This window comes from Mauremys reevesii, linkage group 5, assembly GCF_016161935.1.
Source record: "Mauremys reevesii isolate NIE-2019 linkage group 5, ASM1616193v1, whole genome shotgun sequence".
Lineage (NCBI taxonomy): Eukaryota > Metazoa > Chordata > Testudines > Geoemydidae > Mauremys > Mauremys reevesii.
Window position 1 is genome coordinate 225,950 of NC_052627.1, and position 21,407 is coordinate 247,356.

The 21,407-nt window shown below is 49.2% G+C and overlaps 1 pseudogene; it reads left to right on the forward strand.

The window, feature by feature from the left end:
* LOC120405619 overlaps positions 1 to 21,193 on the forward strand; it is a 33,388-nt pseudogene extending 12,195 nt beyond the window's left edge.
* The last annotated feature ends 214 nt before the right edge of the window (positions 21,194 to 21,407 follow it).

Consider the following 21,407-nt stretch of genomic DNA (forward strand, 5'->3'; position numbering starts at 1 on the left):
TGCACAAGGTCTTGCTGAAGGTCAAGGGTGAAGGTTATTCTCATAGCCTCAGCCTGGCCACATCACCACTAGTTTGGCTTAGATCTAGACCGTCAGTAGCAACTCCAGTGCCGCTCCCTCCCCTTCCAGACCTGATCTCACAAGATCACGGCCAAATGCTCCATCTGCCTGACAGCTCCACGGTTAAACCTGCAGAACTGGCCTGTTCGGAGCAGGTCTGTTAGGTCTTGCTAGGCAGTAGGAAACCATCTACCAGAGTTACTTACCTGGCCAAGTGGAAGCGTTTCTCCATTTGGTCTCCCCAGCAAGGCCATCACCAGGGTGTCAGAACCTCCCTGTGAGTGGGGGGCCACCGGTGCTGAAACTGTGACTCTGCCTCTTCCCCGATGCCCCCCCCCCCGCTCCACCTCTTCTCCTGAGGCTCCGCCCCCTCCCCTCCCTGCTCTCACCTGCTGCTAAAGTGGCAGGGCCATGGCTCCTCGTTCCCCCTGCTCCAGCACCCCTGCCTCTCACCCACTGAGTCATCTCTCAGATAAAGCAGATACTCCAGAAGCAGATACTCCAGAACAGTCTGGAAACAGCCAGGTCTAGCGATTTCATCTGTTAAGGCACACACAGCCGCGGTCTCCGCATTCTACCCCATGCTGGGTGGTCGATCCGTTTTTTCACATGAAATGTCCATTCACTTCCTCAAAGGCTTTGAAAGGCTCTACCCCCAAATCTGGGAACCCACCCCACTGGGGGACTTAAACCTGGTCCTGTCAGAGCTCACAGGGCCTCCCTTTGAGCCACTGGCATTGTGCCCTCTGTTGTACCATTCCTGGAAGGTCGCCTTTCTGGTAGCAATTACCTCAGTCAGGAGGGTCTTGGAGATGAGCACACTTATGTCAAAATCTACATATACAGTGTTCTTTAAGGGCGAGGTACAATGTCACCCCCACCCCATGTTCCTCCCAAAGGTAGTCTCACACTTCATAGCAATCAGGCTATTTTCCTGCCCATTTTCTTCCCGAAGCTGGACAAGAATAGGGAGGAATGACATCTCCATACTCTGGATGTTAGGTGCACCCTATTGTTTTATATAGAAAGTTGATCTGTAAATCAACGCAGTTCTTTGTGGCAGTAGCTGACAGGGTGAAAGGCTCAGAGAATTTCATTGTGGATCACATTGTGCATTCACATGTGCTCCGAGCAGGCAGGTATCCCACCACCTGCCTTCCTGACAGACTGTTCAATGAGAGCACAAGGTTCCTCAGTGATGTTCATGGCCCAGGTCCGATCCAGGACATTTCCAGAGTAGTGACCTGGACATCAGTACATACTTTTTCTTCCAACTACGCTATCATCCAGAAAGCTAGACATGCACTGGGTTTGGTTGGGCAGTGTTGTAATCCACGTGCCCATGAACTCTGAGCCCACCTCTTACGGTACTGCATGGGAGTCACCAAATGTGGAAAGGATATGTGCAAGCATTTGAAGAAGAAAAAATGGTTTCTAACCTTTCTGTAACTGTTGTTCTTTGAGACATGTTGCACATGTTGATTCTACGAGCCACTGTCGTCCTCCTCTGTTAGAGTTGCTGGCAAGAAGGAACTGAGAAGGGGCAGGGTCAACCGGTCCTCTCACACTGTGACATAAGCGCATGGTACCAGAGGGCGCTAGAGCTGGCCTGATGGGTATCACTGAGGGAAAAATGTACAGCGACTGTGTGCAGGGCGTGCACACCTAACGTGGAATCAGGGCCGGCTCTAGGCACCAGGAAACCAAGCACGTGCTTGGGGCGGCACATTTTCAGGGGCGGCATTCTGGCCATTGTGTTTTTGTTTTGTTTTGTTTGCTTCGGGTGGCAAAAGACTAGAGCTGGCCCTGGCAGCAGCAGCGCGTCGTGCGCGGAGGGCGCCCTGGGGCCGCGGCAGTTCGCGCTGCGCGGGAGCAGTGCCTGCACCTTGTGGCTGGGCTGGGCAGGCTCCGAGTGGGGGACACACAGGCTGGGGGACGCCCCGCAGGGGGCACAAAGCCTCCTGCAGGTGCAGCAGGGTGGCTGCCCCCTAACGCCACAGCCAGGGCTGGGCGAAGTGGTGCGAGCCGCCCAGGGACTGCGGCAAGGTGGCCAGAAGCATCAGCGGGCCATAGAGGGCGGAGCACTGCGGTTTGGGGCCCACATCCCACTCTCCGGGGCTCCGCTCCCTCTGGGGCTACCCTGCCCCGGCTCTTCAGTCCCCTGCTGCGGGTGTCCCCCAGCTCTGCCCTCCTGGGTCCCGGCCGGTCCTGGAGGCAGGAGCCCTGGCTGGAGGGACCCTGGGCTGAGGCGTGGCCTGGGATCCCTGCTGCTTATCCCGACCCTGGCAGAGCTGGATGAGCTGGAGGTGAGGGGGGAGTAGGCGGAGTCAGCACTGGTTGGGGGGAGCCCAGAGCTGGGGCGGCAGAGGGTGCGGAGGGAGAAGAGAGTGCCCAGGGCTGGGGCAGCCAGGGGGGCAGGTGGGGGAGGGCACTGGTGGGGTGGGAGTGAGAGTTCAGGGCTGGGGTGGGGGGCAGCCAAAAATTTTTTTGCTTGGGGTGGCAAAAAAACTAGAGCCGGCCCTGCGTGGAATGGACGTGTGCAACACATCTCTAAGAACAACCATTACAGGAAGGTTAGTAACTGTTTTTTGTCCAAACCTGGGACATAGTTCAGGGACACAGCTTAGTGGGCTTGGCTCTGTCCTATGGCTGTGACACCAAATTGTATTTTAATCCCTTGGCCTACATTTTTCCAAATGTGATTAGTGATATTTGGGTGTCTGATATGCAGAGGCCAGATGCTCCCACTTTCTCATCAGGCCCCTTTAAAAGGTCTCAGTTGTGCACCCAAAATCACTGGTCATTGCTGAAAATCTAGGCATTTACCTTGATGTATCTAATGCAAGGGGTGGTAGTGAAAATATTTGGGACCCTGTGTGGGTTATTTTTGTACCCCCACATTGTGCCCTGTTTGCCAGGCTAGGGGTCTAATCCATTCCCCACACGTTTCAGTCTTCCTCATGATCCCCACAGTGTTCTCTGTTCACCACAGCCTCCCTCCCTGTCCCCTAAACTCGCCTTCCTGTCCCCATCCCCACATCCCCCCGCCCCCGTATCCCTCTCTGCTCTTGGTTGTGTGAGAGATGGGGGCCATTGTTGTGAAGATTAGCCTGGAAAATGGTGGCCATCTGAACTAAGGGCTGTCAATGGCCTAATCCTTACAGGGAATCACCTTGAGACAGTGGCCATGTGAAAAAGAGCCAAGCATCCGAAGTTGGTTCTTTGCCATTCCTAGATTGAGTTGGGGGCATGGGGAGATGGGGCAGGGAAACAGAGTGAGCCTGGGGATTCTGTGAGGTCATTAAACCAGAGCAGAGGTTAGTGTGGGGACAGACCTGTACCCCCTCCCCACAGGGACATGGGGGTGATGTGAATGGAGGAGGTGGGGGACCAAGTGACCCTGAGGACCCTGCAAAATTAATACAACCAGAGCAGGAAATAGTGGGGTACAGACCCTCTGCACTCTCTCTTCTCCAGAATGACCCTAACTACCAGAACTGGGGGGATCCTCAGAGAGCAGAGGAGAGCTGGAGGGGACAGACCCCTGCAATATCTGGAGTACTCCCTTTGGGATTGTGCCACCTTGCACCCCCTGCAGGGAGCATACAAGAACAAGCAGCAGTGAGGTACTCTGCATTTGGGGGTCTTTAGTGTACAAGACCCAACAGATGGAGAGGGCACACCCTGCGGGTTTGGGTTCCCATCTGAAAGGAGCTGGGAGGGTGTAGGACCCAACAGCATGAGTGGAATCCCCATTTCTCAGGGGAGGGAGGGTCCAGTAGCAAGGAGAACCACCACTAGGCTAACTGCAGTGGGGTCTTGGTGAGATTTTCAGAGAGAGGCTGCCGCTGATCCTCAGCTGTGTTTCAGGGTTTCACATTATCCAGACAATATTTGGCTGTGATCTCCGGGTTTTACCAGGATTCATATGACGGACGAGACTTTCTTACCTTCGATAAGGAGACCATGACATGGGTAGCAGCAGATATTGGGGCTCAGATCACTAAGAGGAGATGGCATGCTGAAGTAGATGACAACCAGGGATGGACACACTTCCTTGAGGAGACATGTATTTCCTGGCTAAGGAATGCTCTAGAGTTCGGGAAGGAGACTCTACAGAGGAAAGGTAAGATGGGGGACAAGTCCCACCCAGGAGGTCATTACAAGTTACATCTCCATTCCCCAGCCCCAGTTCCAAAATGGAGCAGGGGTGCGGGGCGGGGGTGGTACGGGGCCGTTCAGCTAACCTTGCACTGGGAATGGGTGGGGAAACAACTCCCCGCTATTAGCTTGGTTATAAACTGCCCCTCAAACGTGTCATTTTTTTGTTTAGTGGTCTTTCCCATCTCTAATTGGTTAGTTTATATAATTCATTTTCTGAGCCCTGGCCAGGGCAAGATTCTTCACTCTTTCTTATCCGGGGACTGATAGGAGATGAGGACAAATGTAGTGTGTGATTAAGGACTGACATCTGTGACACCTATATCTGGAGCTTAGTGAAGCCTTTTAAGGCTTCACTAAGCTCCAGTGAAGCAAAGGCTTCACTGTGGCTAGGAGCAAAGGCTTCTGGTTTCCACACTCAGAATCTGGTCAGGGACCTGGATTGGGGGTTCACCGTTGCTGATGCTGTGAATTCGGCACAGAAATCCTCTAACATGGTGGTTCTCTCTCATCAGAGGGATTCCGTCTCATGGACTCTCATCCTCTCCCGCGGCTGGGGTCTCAGAATTTCATGCTGCAAAGCTCTAGAAAAGGCTGCCTGGAGTAAAGCTTGAAAACAACTAACTTCAGTTTCTTCTTTTTCCCAGTGCACCCAACAGCTAGAGTGAGTGACAGATCATCTCATGACGGCCTCACCACCCTCTCCTGTAAGGTCAGTGGGTTCTACCCCCGGGACATCACCGTGACCTGGCTGAGAAATGGGGAGAGCAGACAGCATGAAACCTACTCTGAAGGCATCCTACCCAGTGGGGATGGGACCTACCAGACCTGGGTGGCAATGGAGATTGATCCCAAGATCAAAGCCCATTATTCATGTCACGTGGAGCATGAAAGCCTGTTAGAGCCACTCTCTGTCTCCTGGGGTAAGGAGTTTGTTTGTGTGTCTGTTTTCCTAGTGGGAGAGGGGGAATCCATTACTCTCAACTCCTGAAAAATTCTCATTCGGATTTATAGGCTGAAGCTGGAATTTCCTCAGGGCCTGTGAGGCCCTGTCTCCTTTGGCCCCGTCCCTCTGCAGTCAAGTTCTTGTGCTAGAGTTGGGACCCACAGTGCCTGGGGCTTATGCCTTGCTCTCCAGTTTGCTGCCTCTGGGGCTGTTGGATACATCTCAGCAATACAGTGTCTCTGAAGGGGGAGAATCCATTAAACTCAACCCCTGAAACATTCTCATTCAGATTTTTAGGCTGAAGCTGGAATTTCCTCAGGGTCTGTGAGGCCCTGTCCTCTTTGGCCCAGTCTCTCTGCAGTCAAGTTCTTATCAGAACAGAACATAAGAACATAAGAACGGCCGTACCAGATCAGACCAAAGGTCCATCTAGCCCAGTATCTGTCTACCAACAGTGGCCAATGCCAGGTGCCCCTGAGGGAGTGAACCTAACAGGCAATAATCAAGTGATCTCTCTCCTGCCATCCATCTCCACCCTCTGACAAACAGAGGCTAGGGACATCATTCCTACCCATCCTAGCTAATAGCCATTTATGGACTTAACCATGAATTTATCCAGTTCTCTTTTAAACGCTGTTATAGTCCTAGCCTTCCCAACCTCCTCAGGTAAGGAGTTCCACAAGTTGACTGTGCGTTGTGTGAAGAAGAACTTCCTTTTATTTGTTTTAAACCTGCTTCCTATTAATTTCATTTGGTGACCCCTAGTTCTTGTATTATGAGAATAAGTAAATAACTTTTCCTTATCCACTTTCTCCACATCACTCATGATTTTATATACCTCTATTATATCCCCCCTTAGTCTCCTCTTTTCCAAGCTGACAAGTCCTAGCCTCTTTAATCTTTCCTCATATGGGACCCTCTCCAAACCCCTAATCATTTTAGTTGCCCTTTTCTGAACCTTTTCTAGTGCTAGAATATCTTTTTTGAGGTGAGGAGACCACATCTGTACACAGTATTCGAGATGTGGGCGTACCATGGATTTATATAAGGGCAATAATATATTCTCCGTCTTATTCTCTATCCCCTTTTTAATGATTCCTAACATCCTGTTTGCTTTTTTGACCGCCTCTGCACACTGCGTGGACATCTTCAGAGAACTATCCACGATGACTCCAAGATCTTTTTCCTGACTCGTTGTAGCTAAATTAGTCCCCATCATATTGTATGTATAGTTGGGGTTATTTTTTTCCAATGTGCATTACTTTACATTTGTCCACATTAAATTTCATTTGCCATTTTGTTGCCCAATCACTTAGTTTTGTGAGATCTTTTTGAAGTTATTCACAGTCTGCTTTGGTCTTAACTATCTTGAGTAGTTTAGTATCATCTGCAAACTTTGCCACCTCACTGTTTACCCCTTTCTCCAGATCATTTATGAATAAATTGAATAGGATTGGTCCTAGGATTGACCTTTGGGGAACACCACTAGTTATCCCTCTCCATTCTGAGAATTTACCATTAATTCCTACCCTTTGTTCCCTGTCTTTTGACCAGTTCTCAGTCCATGAAAGGACCTTCCCTTTTATCCCATGACAGCTTAATTTACATAAGAGCCTTTGGTGAGGGACCTTGTCAAAGGCTTTCTGGAAATCTAAGTACACTATGTCCACTGGATCCCCCTTGTCCACATGTTTGTTGACCTCTTGAAAGAACTCTAATAGATTAGTAAGACACGATTTCCCTTTACAGAAACCATGTTGACTATTGCTCAACAGTTTGTTTTTCTGTGTGTCTGAGAATTTTATTCTTAACTATTGTTTTGACTAATTTGCCCGGTACCGACGTTAGACTTACCGGTCTGTAATTGCCAGGGTCACCTCTAGAGCCCTTTTTAAATATTGGTGTTACATTAGCTAACTTCCAGGCATTGGGTACCGAAGCTGATTTAAAGGACAGGTTACAAACCCTAGTTAATAGTTCCACAACCTCACATTTGAGTTCTTTCAGAACTCTTGGGTGAATGCCATCTGGTCCCAGTGACTTGTTAATGTTGAGTTTATCAATTAATTCCAAACCTCCTTGTAATAGTCCGAGGTAGGGGCCGTGCCGTCTCAGGGGCCGTCGGGAGCCAGGCCGCCTCACTACACGGCCCTATCAGTCTCCGGGTTCTGAAGGGTTTTGGGGTTCTGCCCCTCAAGCAGGGGCAGAACAGAAGGCACACAGTTCCTGCTATGAGTCCCAGCCCTCAGTCAGGGCGGGACAGCAGACACTAGGTCTAGGCTCCGGTCCTGGCAGCCGGAGCTGAGCAATTACAGAGTCAGTAAGCCCCAAGCCCTAGGTCAGGGCGGGGCAGCACACCAGAATCCAGGGAGCTCAGATCCCACTACAGGGCTGAGCAGCAGTCTACGTCTGTAAAGCCCAAGCCCTAGCTCAGGGCGGGGCAACAACACAGCAGTTCTAGCTCAGACCCTCAGGCAGGGGCTGAGCACACAAAGTCACTAGTTTAAGCCCAAGCCCTCAGTCAGGGCGGGGCAGCAACACAGCAGTTCTAGCTCAGCTCCTCACAGCAGGGCTGAGCAACAATGGTCAGTAAGCCCCAGCCCTAGGTCAGGGTGGAGCACCAACCAATAGTCCCAGGGGCTCAGGTCCTTGTCTCAGGAGCTGAGCAACAATAATAGTCTTAGGAAGCCCAGGCCCTTAATCAGGGCGGGGCAATACAAAATAGTTCAAGGCTCAGGTCCTTATAGCAGGAGCTGAGTATCAATAACAGTTCAGGGCTCAGGTCCTTGCGTCAGGAGCTGAGTAATAACAATAGTTCAGTAATCCCCAGCCCTAGGTCAGGGTGGGGCAACACACAATAGTCCAAGGCTCAGGTCCTTGTAGCAGGAGCTAAGCAGCGGCATCAGTCTCAGGAGGCCCAGGCCCTCAGTCAGGGCAGGGCAACAAACAATAGCTCAAGGCTCAGGGCCTTGTAACAGGAACTGAGCTGTGGCAGCAGTTCAAGAAGCCCAGGTAAGTGCAGGCTTCTCTGCCTGAATGCTGGTAGGAGGGGGAGGCTGCCACCCGTGAGTGGGGTGGCAGGGGGGACACAGGCCCACCCACTCCTCTGTGTCCCAGCCCGGGGCCCTAACAGCGGCGTGGATCCGCTGCAGTCAGTGGGGATCCTGGCCGCAACACACTGACATGGGCACGTCAGTGCCCTCAGCCGGACAGGGTTCGGCTACCCCCGGGCTGCATTCCATCTCCCCCTCCTCGGGTACCTGCTCGTCGCTGGGCTCGGCAGCGGGGTCCCATACCATGGGCTCCTCGGTGCGCTGAAAGCGGTCTAAGTCGGGCTGCTCCTCTGGACTTGGGTCACAGGAATGCTCGGGCAGCTCCTCGGGGTACCGGGCTCGGGGCAGGCTCGGCCAGTCCACCTCGGGGTACCTGGCTCGAGGAAGGCTCGGTCCGTCCGCGTCCGGGTACCTTGCTTGAGGGAGGCTGGGTCCGTCCGCGTCCGGGTACCTGGCTCTGGGCAGGCTCGGCCAGTCAGGAGCCTGAACAGGAGCGTCCGTCCTCTACGGCCGCTGGGCTCTAACTGAGGGTTGAGGCCGGGCTTTTATACTTCCTGTCCCGCCCCTTGACTTCCGGGGGGCGGGAACAGGCGGCGGTGGCTCCGCCCACTGAGGTGGCTGTTCTGGTTCCTCTCTCTCAGGGGCCGTCGGGAGCCAGGCCACCTCACTACACTCCTCTAGTGACACTTCAATCTGTGACAGTTCCTCAGATTTGTCAGTTACAAAAGCCGTCTCAGGTTTGGGAATCTCCTAACATCCTCAGCCGTGAAGACTGAAGCAAAGAATCCATTTAGTTTCTCCACAATGACTTTATCATCTTTAAGCGCTCCTTTTGTATTTTGATCATCAAGGGGCCCCACTGGTTGTTTAGCAGGCTTCCTGCTTCTGATGTACTTAAAAAGCATTTTGTTATTACCTTTGGAGTTTTTGGCTAGTCGTTCTTCAAACTCCTCTTTGGCTTTTCTTATTACACTCTTGCACTTAATTTGGCAGTGTTTGTGCTCCTTTCTATTTGCCTCACTAGGATTTGACTTCCACTTTTTAAAGGAAGTCTTTTTATCTCTCACTGCTTCTTTTACATGGTTGTTAAGCCACAGTGTCTCTTTTTTAGTTCTTTTACCGTGTTTCTTAATTTGGGGTATACATTGAAGTTGGGCCTCTATTATGGTGTCTTTAAAAAGCGCCCATGCAGCTTGCAGGGATTTCACTTTAGTCACTGTACCTTTTAACTTCTGTTTAACTAACCCCCTCATTTTTGCATAGTTCCACCTTTTGAAATTAAATGCAACAGTGTTGGGCTGTTGAGATGTTCTTCCCACCACAGGGATGTTGAATGCTATTGTATTATGGTCACTATTTCCAAGCAGTCCTGCTATAGTTACCTCTTGGACCAGCTCCTGCGCTCCACTCAGGATTAAATCTAGAGTTGCCTCTCCCCTTGTGGGTTCCCGTACCAGCTGCTCCATGAAGCAGTCATTTAAAATTATTGAGAAATTTTATCTCTGCATTTCGTCCTGAAGTGAAATGTTCCCAGTCTGTATGGGGATAATTGAAATCCCCCAGTATTATTGGGTTCTTACTTTTGATAGCCTCTCTAATTTCCCTTAGCATTTCATCATCACTATTACTGTCCTGGTCAGGTGGTCGATAATAGATCCCTAATGTTATATTCTTATTAGAGCATGAAAGTACTATCCATAGAGATTCTATGGAACATGTGGATTCGCTTAAGATTTTTACTTCATTTGATTCTACATTTTCTTTCACATATAGTGCCACTCCTCCCCCTGCACGACCTGTTCTGTCCTTCTGATATACTTTGTACCCCGGAATGATTGTGTACCATTGATTGGTCTCAGTCCACCAGGTTTCTGTGATGCCTATTATATCCATATCCTCCTTTATCACAAGGCACTCTAGTTCACCCATCTTATTATTTAGACTTCTAGCATTTGTGTACAAGCACTTTAAAAATTTGTCCCTGTTTATTTGTCTGCCATTTTCTGATGTGTCAGATTCTTTTTTATTTGACTGTTTATCATCTGATCCGGCCCTTACATTATCCTCTTCAGTCCTCTGCTCCTGACTATAACCTGGAGATTCTCTATCATTAGACTCTCCCCTAAGAGAAGTCTGTGTCCGATCCACATGCTCCTCTGCAGCAGTCGGCTTTCCCCCATCTCCTAGTTTAAAAACTGCTCTACAACCTTTTTAATGTTTAGTGCCAGCAGTCTGGTTCCACTTTGGTTTAGGTGGAGCCCATCTCTCCTGTATAGGCTCCCCGCATTCCAAAAGTTTCCCCAGTTCCTAATGAACGTAAACCCCTCCTCTCTACACCATCATCTCATCCACGCATTGAGACTCTGAAGCTCTGCCTGCCTACCTGGCCCTGTGCGTGGAACTGGGAGCATTTTTGAGAATGCCACCATAGAGGTCCTGGATTTCAGTCTCTTCCCTAGCAGCCTAAATTTGCCTTCCAGGACATCTCTCCTACCCTTCCCTATGTCATTGGTACCTACATGTACCACGACCACCGGCTCCTCCCCAGCACTACACATAAGTCTGTCTAGATGCCTCGAGAGATCCGCAACCTTCGCACCAGGCAGGCAAGTCACCATACGGTTCTCCCGGTCATCACAAACCCAGCTAGCTACGTTTCTAATGATCAAATCTCCCATTACTGACACCTGCCTTTTCCTAGAAACTGGAGTTCCCTCCCCCGGAGAGGTAACCTCAGTGCGAGAGGCAACCCCAGCACCATCTGGAAGGAGGGTCCCAACTATGGGAAGGTTTCCCTCTGCTCCCATTGACTGCTCTGCTTCCCTGGGCCTTTCATCCTCCTCAACAGCGCAGGGGCTGTCTGACCGGAGGTGGAACAATTCTACAGTGTCCCGGAAAGCCTCATCAACATACCTCTCTGCCTCTCTTAGCTCCTCCAGTTCCACCACCCAGGCCTCCAAAGTCCGTACATGGTCTCTGAGGGCCAGGAGCTCCTTGCACCAAATGCACACATACGCCACCCGCCCACAGGGCAGGTAATCATACATGCTACACTCAGCGCAATAAACTGGATAGCCCCCACTCTGCTGCTGGGCTTCTGCCTGCATTGTCTCCTAGTTAATGAAAGGGTTGTTTAAAGCAAGAAGTTTTGAATGTAGTTTGGTTTATAGGTTTTAAGGGGAATAAAGGGGCACAGATAGAACTGACAAGGGACCCCCGCTCCCTTCCCACTCCCTTGCGAAACTCCCTGTTAGCAGCCTCTGGTCGCTTGTGCGCAGCTTTATAAAGCCCTGGCCTATGTGAATGCCCCGCCCACTGATTAAGGCTCAGCCAATTACCAGAGGCTTCTAGCTTTCAGACCTTCCTTTGAAGCTCACAGCCTCCAACTGCCAGCCACAGCACACTGTCCTTCAAACAAACAAACAGACTGACAAACACAAGCTCAGCACACAGCAAGTAACCCCCAAACACAAACAAACACACACTATAGACAGTCACTTACCCCACAGATGCTGTATTTGCTCCTCCTTCACCTGGAGAACTCCCTTGCAAAACTCCCTGTTAGCAGCCCCTGTTCGCAAAAGCTAGCTTGTGCTAGAATTGGGACCCACAGTGCCTGGGGCTCATGCCTTGCTCTCCAGGTTGCTGCCTCTGGGGCTGTTGGATACATCTCAGCAATACAGTGTCTCTGAAGGGAGAAGATTAACAATGAGACATTCAGGCTGGAAGAGAGCAGTCTGAGCTCCTGCATAGCCCAGGGCAGGGAATCACACCAGGGACCAACCTGGTAGCCTGTGGGCAAACTAGATCTGATCCTTCAGAAGGAGATGCCCATTCCAGATGTAAAGTCTCCAAGGGATGGAGAATTTACCACATCCCAGGGGAAGCTCAAATCTGCCCCTTATTTACAGTCAGAATTTGTCTTGCTTCAGCTTCCAGCCCATTTTCAACTTGAGCAGGTTCTCAGAAACACAGCTCTGGGGGCCCTTCATTCTACCCATGTGGCCAGAGAGAGATGTTTAATGTTGGGAGCAGCTTGTTTCTCTGTGCAGTGATGCTGGAAGAGAGGGTATGGCCTTGGAATGGAGCGAGGAGGCAGGTTAGAGTCCTGCATCAGCAGCGAGAGTCTCCTATGCCCCTAGCACAAGAAAGTCTTGGAAGTATTTTTTACACATGGAGCTGCCTTCCAGCCATCTTTTTGCTTGGTTAATTCAGATGTGGAAAAATGCAGCATTTGGAAGCGCAAACCATTTCTAAAAGGGCAGCCTGCACTGGAAATCTAGTCATCAGATGGTTTCACATCATAATCCTGCTACCACGTCCCCTACCAATTTTTGTCATAAACCACATTTCCTTATTCTCTTAGAAATATTTTTCTTTTTGCTGTATTATTATGTGCCTCTTTCAGACAACAGGAGAAGTTTATTAGTGAAATTGAATGTGTATACAGAACTCAGGGTTTAACAGGTTTATATAAACTAAGAACAGTATTAAAATATCTCTATCCTCTTCTGTTCAATTTCTGCATCCTCAAAAGACACGCATTGTGTCTGTAACGCCATTATAGAATCTCAGGGTTGGAAGGGACCTCAGGAGGTCATCTAGTCCAACCCCCTGCTCAAAGCAGGACCAAACCCAACTAAATCATCCCAGCCAGGGCTTTGTCAAGCCTGACCTTAAAAACCTCTGAGGAAGGAGATTCCACCACCTCCCTAAGGAACCCATTCCAGTGCTCCACCACCCTCCTAGTGAAAAAGTTTTTCCTAATATCCAACCTAAACCTCCCCCTCTGCAACTTGAGACCATTACTCCTTGTTCTGTCATCTTCTACCACGGAAAACAGTCTAGATCCATCCTCTTTGGAACCTCCTTTCAGGTAGTTGAAAGCAGCTATCAAATCCCCCCTCGTTCTTCTCTTCTGCAGACTAAACTATCCCAGTTCCCTCAGCCTCTCCTCATAAGTCATGTACTCCAGCCCCCTAAGCATTTTTGTTGCCCTCCGCTGGCAATGCCCCTACTTATACAGCCCAAAATGCCGTTAGCCTTCTTGGCAATAAGGGCACACTGTTGACTCATATCCAGCTTCTCGTCCACTAATGGCAGAGAAATCCAGAGCTTTGAGGTCAATTTCCAGTTTGTCACCAGAATCACACAATGGGACTGTGTTCCACTAGTCATGAAAGTCAGTATGGTCAAGGGCGCGGGGGGGAACAGTTAGGGGCTGGGAGCCAGGACTCCTGGGTTCAATTTTTGGCTCTTGTACTGACTTGCTGTGCGATCTTCAGCACATCTTTTCCCCCCTCCAATTTAGGGATGATACTGACATCCTTCCCCACACAGAGGTTTATGAGGATTGATTAATGTTATAAAAGTATTTTATTTTAAGTGCTGTATAGTTATTATGAATTGAAGTGGTAGAGGCTGTGCCCAGGACTTTCTACGGTGGGGTGCAATGCATGGTGGCTGCGTGGAGCTCCCTGGAAGGGGTGGAGGGTTGTAGGATTCAGCCCTAACCTGGGGAGCTGACTGACTGATGCCTGCAGTGGGATGAAGGGGGCAGGGGGTAGTTTGGGGGGGGGGGCGGGATTTTTCCCCATTGATCATTCTCTCCATTCCATTTCAGCACCAAATAACAATCTGGTTCCCATTGTGGCTGGAGTTATCACTGCAGTTGTCCTGGTTGGTGTTACAATTGGAGTAGTCGTCTGGAAAAAGAAATGCCCAGGTAAAGAGTCTGGGATGGGGGGATTCCCTGGACTTGCTGGGCCTTGCACACCCATCTAAGGACAACAGCAATACAGGAATCAGTATCTGTACTGTGTAACTGTCCCACTGTGAGAGTGAGCTAATGATCCCCATGGGAGCTGCTAGATGGCCAGACCCAGAAACTGGGTACGGGTTACAGCTTATATGAGGCTAGGTTTTCCAAAGAGCTCAGCAGCCAGTGGGCTGAGATCTTTGGAAACTCTCTCTCGTGTCTTTCTCTCCTGCCGATCATGAGCGCCTCAGACCTTGAGTCCATTACTGAGCGCCAGGGGGTTGTGCTAGGCCAGGGGCCCTGTTTCTGAGCTGTGGACACAGATTGGAGTCGGTTCCTGCCTTGGGAGCTGCATTCACTGAAATCTACCTTTTATCTGCAGAGAGGAAGGGAGACGGCTACGCTGCAGCTCAGGGTAAGTGACAAGAGACCCCTCACCTCTTTTCAAGTGGCCATCTCTGAACAGCTAACAGTATTTGCTTTTGGATTTTAGCCTGGAGCCACTGACAGGAGATCCTCGCTCCCACTCATAGGACTTGTCTCCACTGAGAATTTTAAGGAAATCTCCAACTATTGCTCTAGTACCATAGAATTGTAGGACTGGAAGGGACCTCGAGAGGTCGTCTAGTGCAGTCCCCTGCACTCAGGGCAGGACTAAGTTTCATCTCTAGACCATCGCTGACAGATGTTTGTCTAACCTGCTCTTCAAAACCTCCAGTGATGAAGATTCCACAACCTCCCTAGGCCATTTGTTCCAGTGCCTAACTACCCAACCTAAACATTCCTTGCTGCAATTTAAGCCCATTGCTTCTTGTTCTGTCCTCAGAGGTGGACAAAAACAATTTTTCTCCCTCCTCCTTGTAACAACCTTTTATGCACTTGAAAACTATTATCATGTCCCCTCAGTCTTCTCTTCTGGAGACTAAACTAACCCAGTTCTTTCAATCTTCCCTCATATTTTTAGACCGTTAATCATTTTTGTTGCTCTTCTCTGGACTTTCTCCAATTTGTCCACTATCCTTACTGAAATGTGATGCACAGAACTGGACACAGTACTCCAGCTAAGGCCTTATCAGCGCAGAGTAGAATGAAAGAATTATTTCTCGTGTCTTGCTTTCAACACTCCTGCTGATACATCCCAGAAGGATGTTTGCTTTTTTTGCAATAGTGTTACACTGTTGACTCCTATTTAGCTTGTGGTCCACTATGACCCCTAGATCCCTTTCCGCATTACTCCTTTCAAGGCAGTCATTTCCCATTTTGTATGTGTGATTCTGATTGCTCCTTCCTAAGTGGAGTACTTTGCCTTTGTCCTTATTGAATTTCATCCTATTTACTTCAGACTTTTTTCTCCAGTTTGTCCAGATCATTTTGAATTAGAATCCTGTCCTCCAAAGCACTTACAACCCCTTCCTGCTTAGTATCTCCACAAACTTTATAAGTGTGCTCTCTATGCCATCAACTAAATCACCGATGAAGATACTGAATCAAACTGGACCCAGAACTGATCTCTCTGGGACCCCACTTGTTATGCCCTTCCAGCCTGACTGTGAACCGCTGATAACTACTCTCTGGGAGCAGTTTCCCAGCCAGCTCTGTAACCACCTTATAGTAGCTCCATCTAGGCTGTATTTCCCTAGTTTGAGACAATCATGTGAGACAGTATCAAAAGTCTTAGGCTTTGTCTACATTAGCAATGTTAAAGAGCTGCCGCGGCACCAGCATGTAGTCGCGGCACCAGCGCTAGGAGAGAGCTCTCCCAGCACTCTAAAAAAGCCATTGCCACGAGGGGCACTGGTAGTGTGTCTCCCAGCGCTGGTGCTGTGACTACACTGGCATTTTAGAGCGCTGAAACTTGCATCACTTGGGGGAGGGGTGTTTTTCCCCACCCCTGAGTGAGAAAATGTCAGCGCTCTAAAGTGCCAGTGTAGACAAGGCCATACTAAAGTCAAGATATACCACATCTACCACTTCTCCCCCATCCACAAGGCTTGTTACCCTGTCAAAGGTTGGTTTGACACAATCTGATCTTGACAAATCCATGCCGACTGTTACTTATCATCTTCTTATCTTCTAGGTGTTTGCAAACTGATTGCTTAATTATTTGCTCCATTATCTTTCTGGGAACTGAAGTGAAGCTGACAGGTCTGTAATTCCGCAGGTTGTCCTTATCTGTAGACTGGAACTATATTTGCCCTCTTACAGTCCTCTGGAATCTCCCCTGTCTTCCATGACTTTTCGAAGATCATCGCTAATGGTTCAGATGTCTCCATAGTCAGCTCCTTGAGCATTCTAGGTCCTGGCAACTTGAAGACATCTAACTTGTCTTAAATCATGTTTAACTTGTTCTTTCCCTATTTTAGCCCCAGAGTCTACCTCATTTTAATTGGCATTCACTACGTTAGACAGCCAATCACTATGAAACTTTTTGGTGAAAACTGAAACAGAAAAGTCGTTTAGCACTTCTGCCATTTCCATATTTTCTGTTATTGTCTGGGGTGGAGGGGGGATTGTCCCAGGCACCCCCCCCCCTTAGTGCCGTACGGCCCTGTTACCATGGGATCTTACCTACCAACTTCCTAAGTTTGCTAAAGTCTGCCTTCTTGAAATCCATTGTCTTTATGCTGTTCTTCCTCTTACCATTTCTTGGAATCATGAACTCTATGATTTCGTGATCACTTTCACCCAAGCTGCCTTCCACTTTCAAATTCTCAACCAGTTCCTCCCTATTTGTCAAAATCAAATGTAGAACTCTCTCTCCCCTAGTAGCTTTCTCCACCTTCTGGAATAAAAATTTTCCCTATTAGATTCCCAGAATTTGTTGGATAATCTGTGCCCCACTGTATTATTTTCCCAACAGATGTCTTCTCCAGTAGTGTAGAATGCTGTTGACACATTGTCTAACATTGCTCAGAGCAACTCTAGATGATACAGTGATTAAACCCACCTGAACCCCATCTCCTCAATTGCTCCATCAGTCTGACCTCTGGTGGAATTGCATTGCTTGCGGGTATGGGTTCCAGTTTTGCTAGTGCAGACAAGGCGCTGGTCAGGAATGTATACAGTGGTGTTGGACTGAATTATTATCCCCCTAAAGCTGTGCTGCGTGTGGCTGAGTGTGACCCTGAAGGTGTCTGACCTGCTTTTAATGTTACACTTCTTTTGACTTATCTGAAAGTTGGTTTCGAAGCTTGTGAAGTCTGGGCCTGATCCAAAGCCTGTTGAAGCCAATGGGAGTCTTTCCATTGACTTCAGATCAGCACCACTCTGTCCCCTCGATGACCACGAGTTCAAATCCCCTCCTCAGTTGTCTCCTTTAGGAACAAGACCAAGACTAACAACTAAGGCAATATTTACATAAATGATGGACTGTGTCTGAGGCCATCTAATGCCTGGCACGAAGAGTCAGTATAAATTGTGCAGATCTGCTGGGCCCTGCTAGGATATGGTCATCTGGATTTCTCTTTACCCTCTCAGGGGTGCCTCCAGCTGGTAACTGAGGAGGTTTGAGAAGTGCCAACAAAACCTCCTCAGAGCATCACCCTTCCTCCTACAGTTGGCCCTCAGTCGTGCCTCCCTCACTCCTCCTCTTTACTCCAGAACAACGGAAATTCACATGCAAGAACTTTGTTAATATAGAGTTAAGGTTGCAGGTGCTCAGCCCTGCCCCGGGCTCCCTCAGAATGGGAGTGTGTATGTGTGTAGGCGCGTGTGGCTTTCCCTTGGTGTCAGTCTCTGAGGGAGGCCATGCCTCTTTGCTGACACGCTCCTACAACAACAGTCTAAGCAAGGGGGAGTCAGCAGTCTAAGGCTCTGTCAGAGTTCCCTCCCCACTCTGAATGCTGAGGTACAGATGTGGGGACCCGTGTGAAACACCCTGTAATCTTATTTCTACCAGCTTAGGTTAAAATTTCCCCAAGGCACAAATCCTTTCCTTGTCCTTGGACGGTATTGCTGCCACCACCAAGTGATTTAGACAAACATCCAGGAAAAAGGGCCACTTGGAGTCCCTGTTTCCCCCAATATTCCCCCAAGTCCCTTCACCCCCTTTCCTGGGGAAGCTTGAGAATAATATACTCACCAATTGGTACAATGTGAGCAGAGACCAAACCCCTTGGTTTTTAGGACACTAAAAATCAATCAGGTTCTTAAAAGAAGAATTTTATTTTTTTTTTAAAGTAAAAGAATCACACCTTCAAAAATCAGGATGGAAGGTAGCTTTACAGGGTAACAAAAAGATTTAAAATACAGAAGATTCCCCTCTAGGCTCAGCTTGAAAGTTACAAAAAACAGGAATAAAACTCCCTCTTACCATAGGGAAAATTCACAAGCTAAAACAAAAGATAATCTAAAGCATTTCCTTGCCTTTACTTACAATTTCTGTAATTTTAGATGTATTATTTCAGGTATGTTTTCAGGAGATGCATTACTTGCTTGTCAAGTATCAGAGGGGTAGCCGTGTTAGTCTGGTTCTGTAGAAGCAGCAAATAATCCTGTGGCACCTTATAGACTAACAGACGTTTTGCAGCATGAGCTTTTGTGGGTGAATACTTGCTTCTTGCTTGCTTATATATACACCTGCGCCTGGAAATTTCCACTGCTTGCATCCGAAGAAGTGGGTATTCACCCACGAAAGCTCATGCTGCAAAACGTCTGTTAGTCTATAAGATGCCACAGGATTCTTTGCTGCTTTTACTTGCTTGGTCTCTCTCTCCGTCTAGAGAGGGAACAAATAAAAAGAGCACAAACAAAACCTCAACCCCACCCCGATTTGAAAGTATCTTCTTTCCCCATTGGTCCTTCTGGTTAGGTGCCAACTAGGTTAATTGAACTGATTAACCCCTTACAGGTAAGGCAATTCAGTACAGCTGCCCTGTGTATATTTATGACAGGCTCCAACCCTCAGGCAGGGTAGAGCAGGGAACAGTCTAGGGCTCAGGGAGGAGTTGAATCATAGAATCTCAGGGTTGGAAGGGACCTCAGGAGGTATCTAGTCCAACCCCCTGCTCAAAGCAGGACCAATTGGCCTAAGGTGGGGAGGCTGCCGACCCCGGGGTTAGGGTGGCAGGACGACACGTGCCCACCTGACTCCACCGTGTCCCAGCCCAGGGCTCTAAGATTGGCAGAGCAGTCTGCTACTGGGTCAGTGGGGATCCAGCCGCAACACACTGACCTAGTGTCAGCCAGCAACATAGCTGGACGGTAGTCGGCTGCCCCTGGGCTACTTCCTCCCCTCCCCTCCCCTCCCTCTGTGTGTAGCTGAACCCCGGGTCGTCCTCCGTCTCCCCGCGGTGCACACTGCCAGTGGCAATCCCAGCAGCTCCTCAGCGTCGGGCATGTCTGGCAGTTCTGCTGTCCCAAGGACGCACCCAAGATACCAGAATTCTTCTAAGGGCTCCAGCGGCGGGCTGGAAGCGTGCCTCAGCAACTCCTGCTCAGCTGAGCTGCAGGGGTCGCGTCTTATATGCCCAGTTCCTGTCCCGCCCTTCCACTTCTGGCGTGGCAGCCAAGGTCTGGCCCTCCCTTGCTCTCTGTCTCTGAGGGAGGCCACGCCTCTTTGCTACAGTGTGTTTAATTCCCAGAAGTCAAAGGTTGGCAAACCAGGATATGCAGAGGTAGAATTATGCTTCCCACACAACTCAAGTAGAACAGCACCAGGCCAAACCAAACTTGCCCTTGTCTGTGTGCCCAGCACCACCCCAAATCAGCATTCCTCTTCATACCGCCCACACTGCTCTGTGCAGCGCCATTCATTCAGGTGGGAATTGCTGTCAATTGGCAGGGGGGAGAGTGAAGTCTGTGGTCTGCTTGAGGGACCCCTCTGGGCACAGACCGAAGGGGACAGAGTTGAGGTTGTTTGGCAGGAGTATCCTTAGCCCAGCATCTCCTGGTTTGCTAGCCGTTGAATGTTGAGTATTCAGTGCTCCTGTTCTGAAGAGGCGTGAGAAGCACAAAGCAGTGCTGACCCCCTACAATGGTAACGTTTTTTGCATGTGAATAATGGAAATCCAGGGCAGACTGATCTGTGCAGTAACCATCTCACTGCTAGGGAAGAGTAAGGTGATTATTCTTCCCTTGGGATAAGAGTCCCCGTATCTACTAACTACGCTGAAACCTGTCTTATGAGAGATGCTAATATACTCTCTCTTCTCCTCCTCCGCACAGCAGATGACCAAGGATCTAGTGGCTCTGACGTGGCTGCCAAGGGTAAGTGAGGGGGGGCTCTAGCCTAGGGGTTCACTGCTCTGACTCTGGCCTCTGGCAAGAGATACCTCGTCCAAGTCATTGGACCCTGAGTCTCACTGGCCCGTCCCCTCTAGCAAACCAGCCTCAAGGAGCAGAACAAGGGAGTTCTGGATCCCTTATTTCCCTTTTATTCACACTGGAGGTGCAGGAACAGGTTTGCAGCCAAATCCTCCTTGTTTTCTCTGAGATTAATTTAGGTGTGAAAGACTCTAGTGAGAGGGATTTCTCTGTGGCTGCTGATACAGCCTGGGCTGAGATCAGCCTTTGTAATGATAAATCCAGCTGCTTCAGAGAACAGCCTCCAGTGAAACTGCAGGGAGGAAGCAGGAGGGACAGCGCCCAGCACCTGAGGCTCCAGGAACACAGGGTCTCTGATACTTGAGCTAAAAGCTTTGTCAGCGGGGTTAGAGATTTTGTCCACTGCAGCCACTAGGGTGACTGTCCCACAGCACTGTGCACTGTCATTACAAAACATTATGGCAGGTTCCCTTTCATAGACGTTGCCTGTGTTTTATTTCTGCAGCTTAACAGAACCTGTTGGAGTCTGTGACACAACCTGAGGGGATCCCAGAGAGGAAGATTGATGAGCTCTGCTTTGTCTCCCTACAAGAACCAATCAACCCCTCCCAAACTTTTCTCTGGCACTTCAAGTGTCCAGTGTGGGATTTCTGGCCTCATCTATCTGCTCACTGGACCACAAAACTATTACTTTTCAGATGTAATAGTTTTCTGTAAAAATGTTTTATGTGCAGAAAATTTCCAAAATTTTAACCGATAAAAACTCTTAGTAAGATTTTAGTATTTGCTACATTTAGTGTGTGCACTCAGTGCTCTGTGCTGTGCTGTTTGCACACCCTGTACCGTACACTAGATATATGAGCAGTAACTGCTTGTGTGTATATGGTGGGGGGCGTGTTTTTTTTCTGTACAATTTCATGATTATAACATAAATTGCCTCGTATACTCGCAGCTGGTAGCGCTGTTGCCATCATCAGCTGAGGACGTCTGTTGGACAGGAAGAAGTGTCTGTGTTTAGTTTATAAGTGCCTCTAATGTCCTTTTCACCATTCATAGAAATGCTGGGCTAGTAGGGACCTCAAGAGGTCATCAAGTCCAGCCCCGAGCTCAGGCAGCACCAGGTAAACCTAGACCATCCCTGGACCCTGACAGGTGTTTGTCCAAC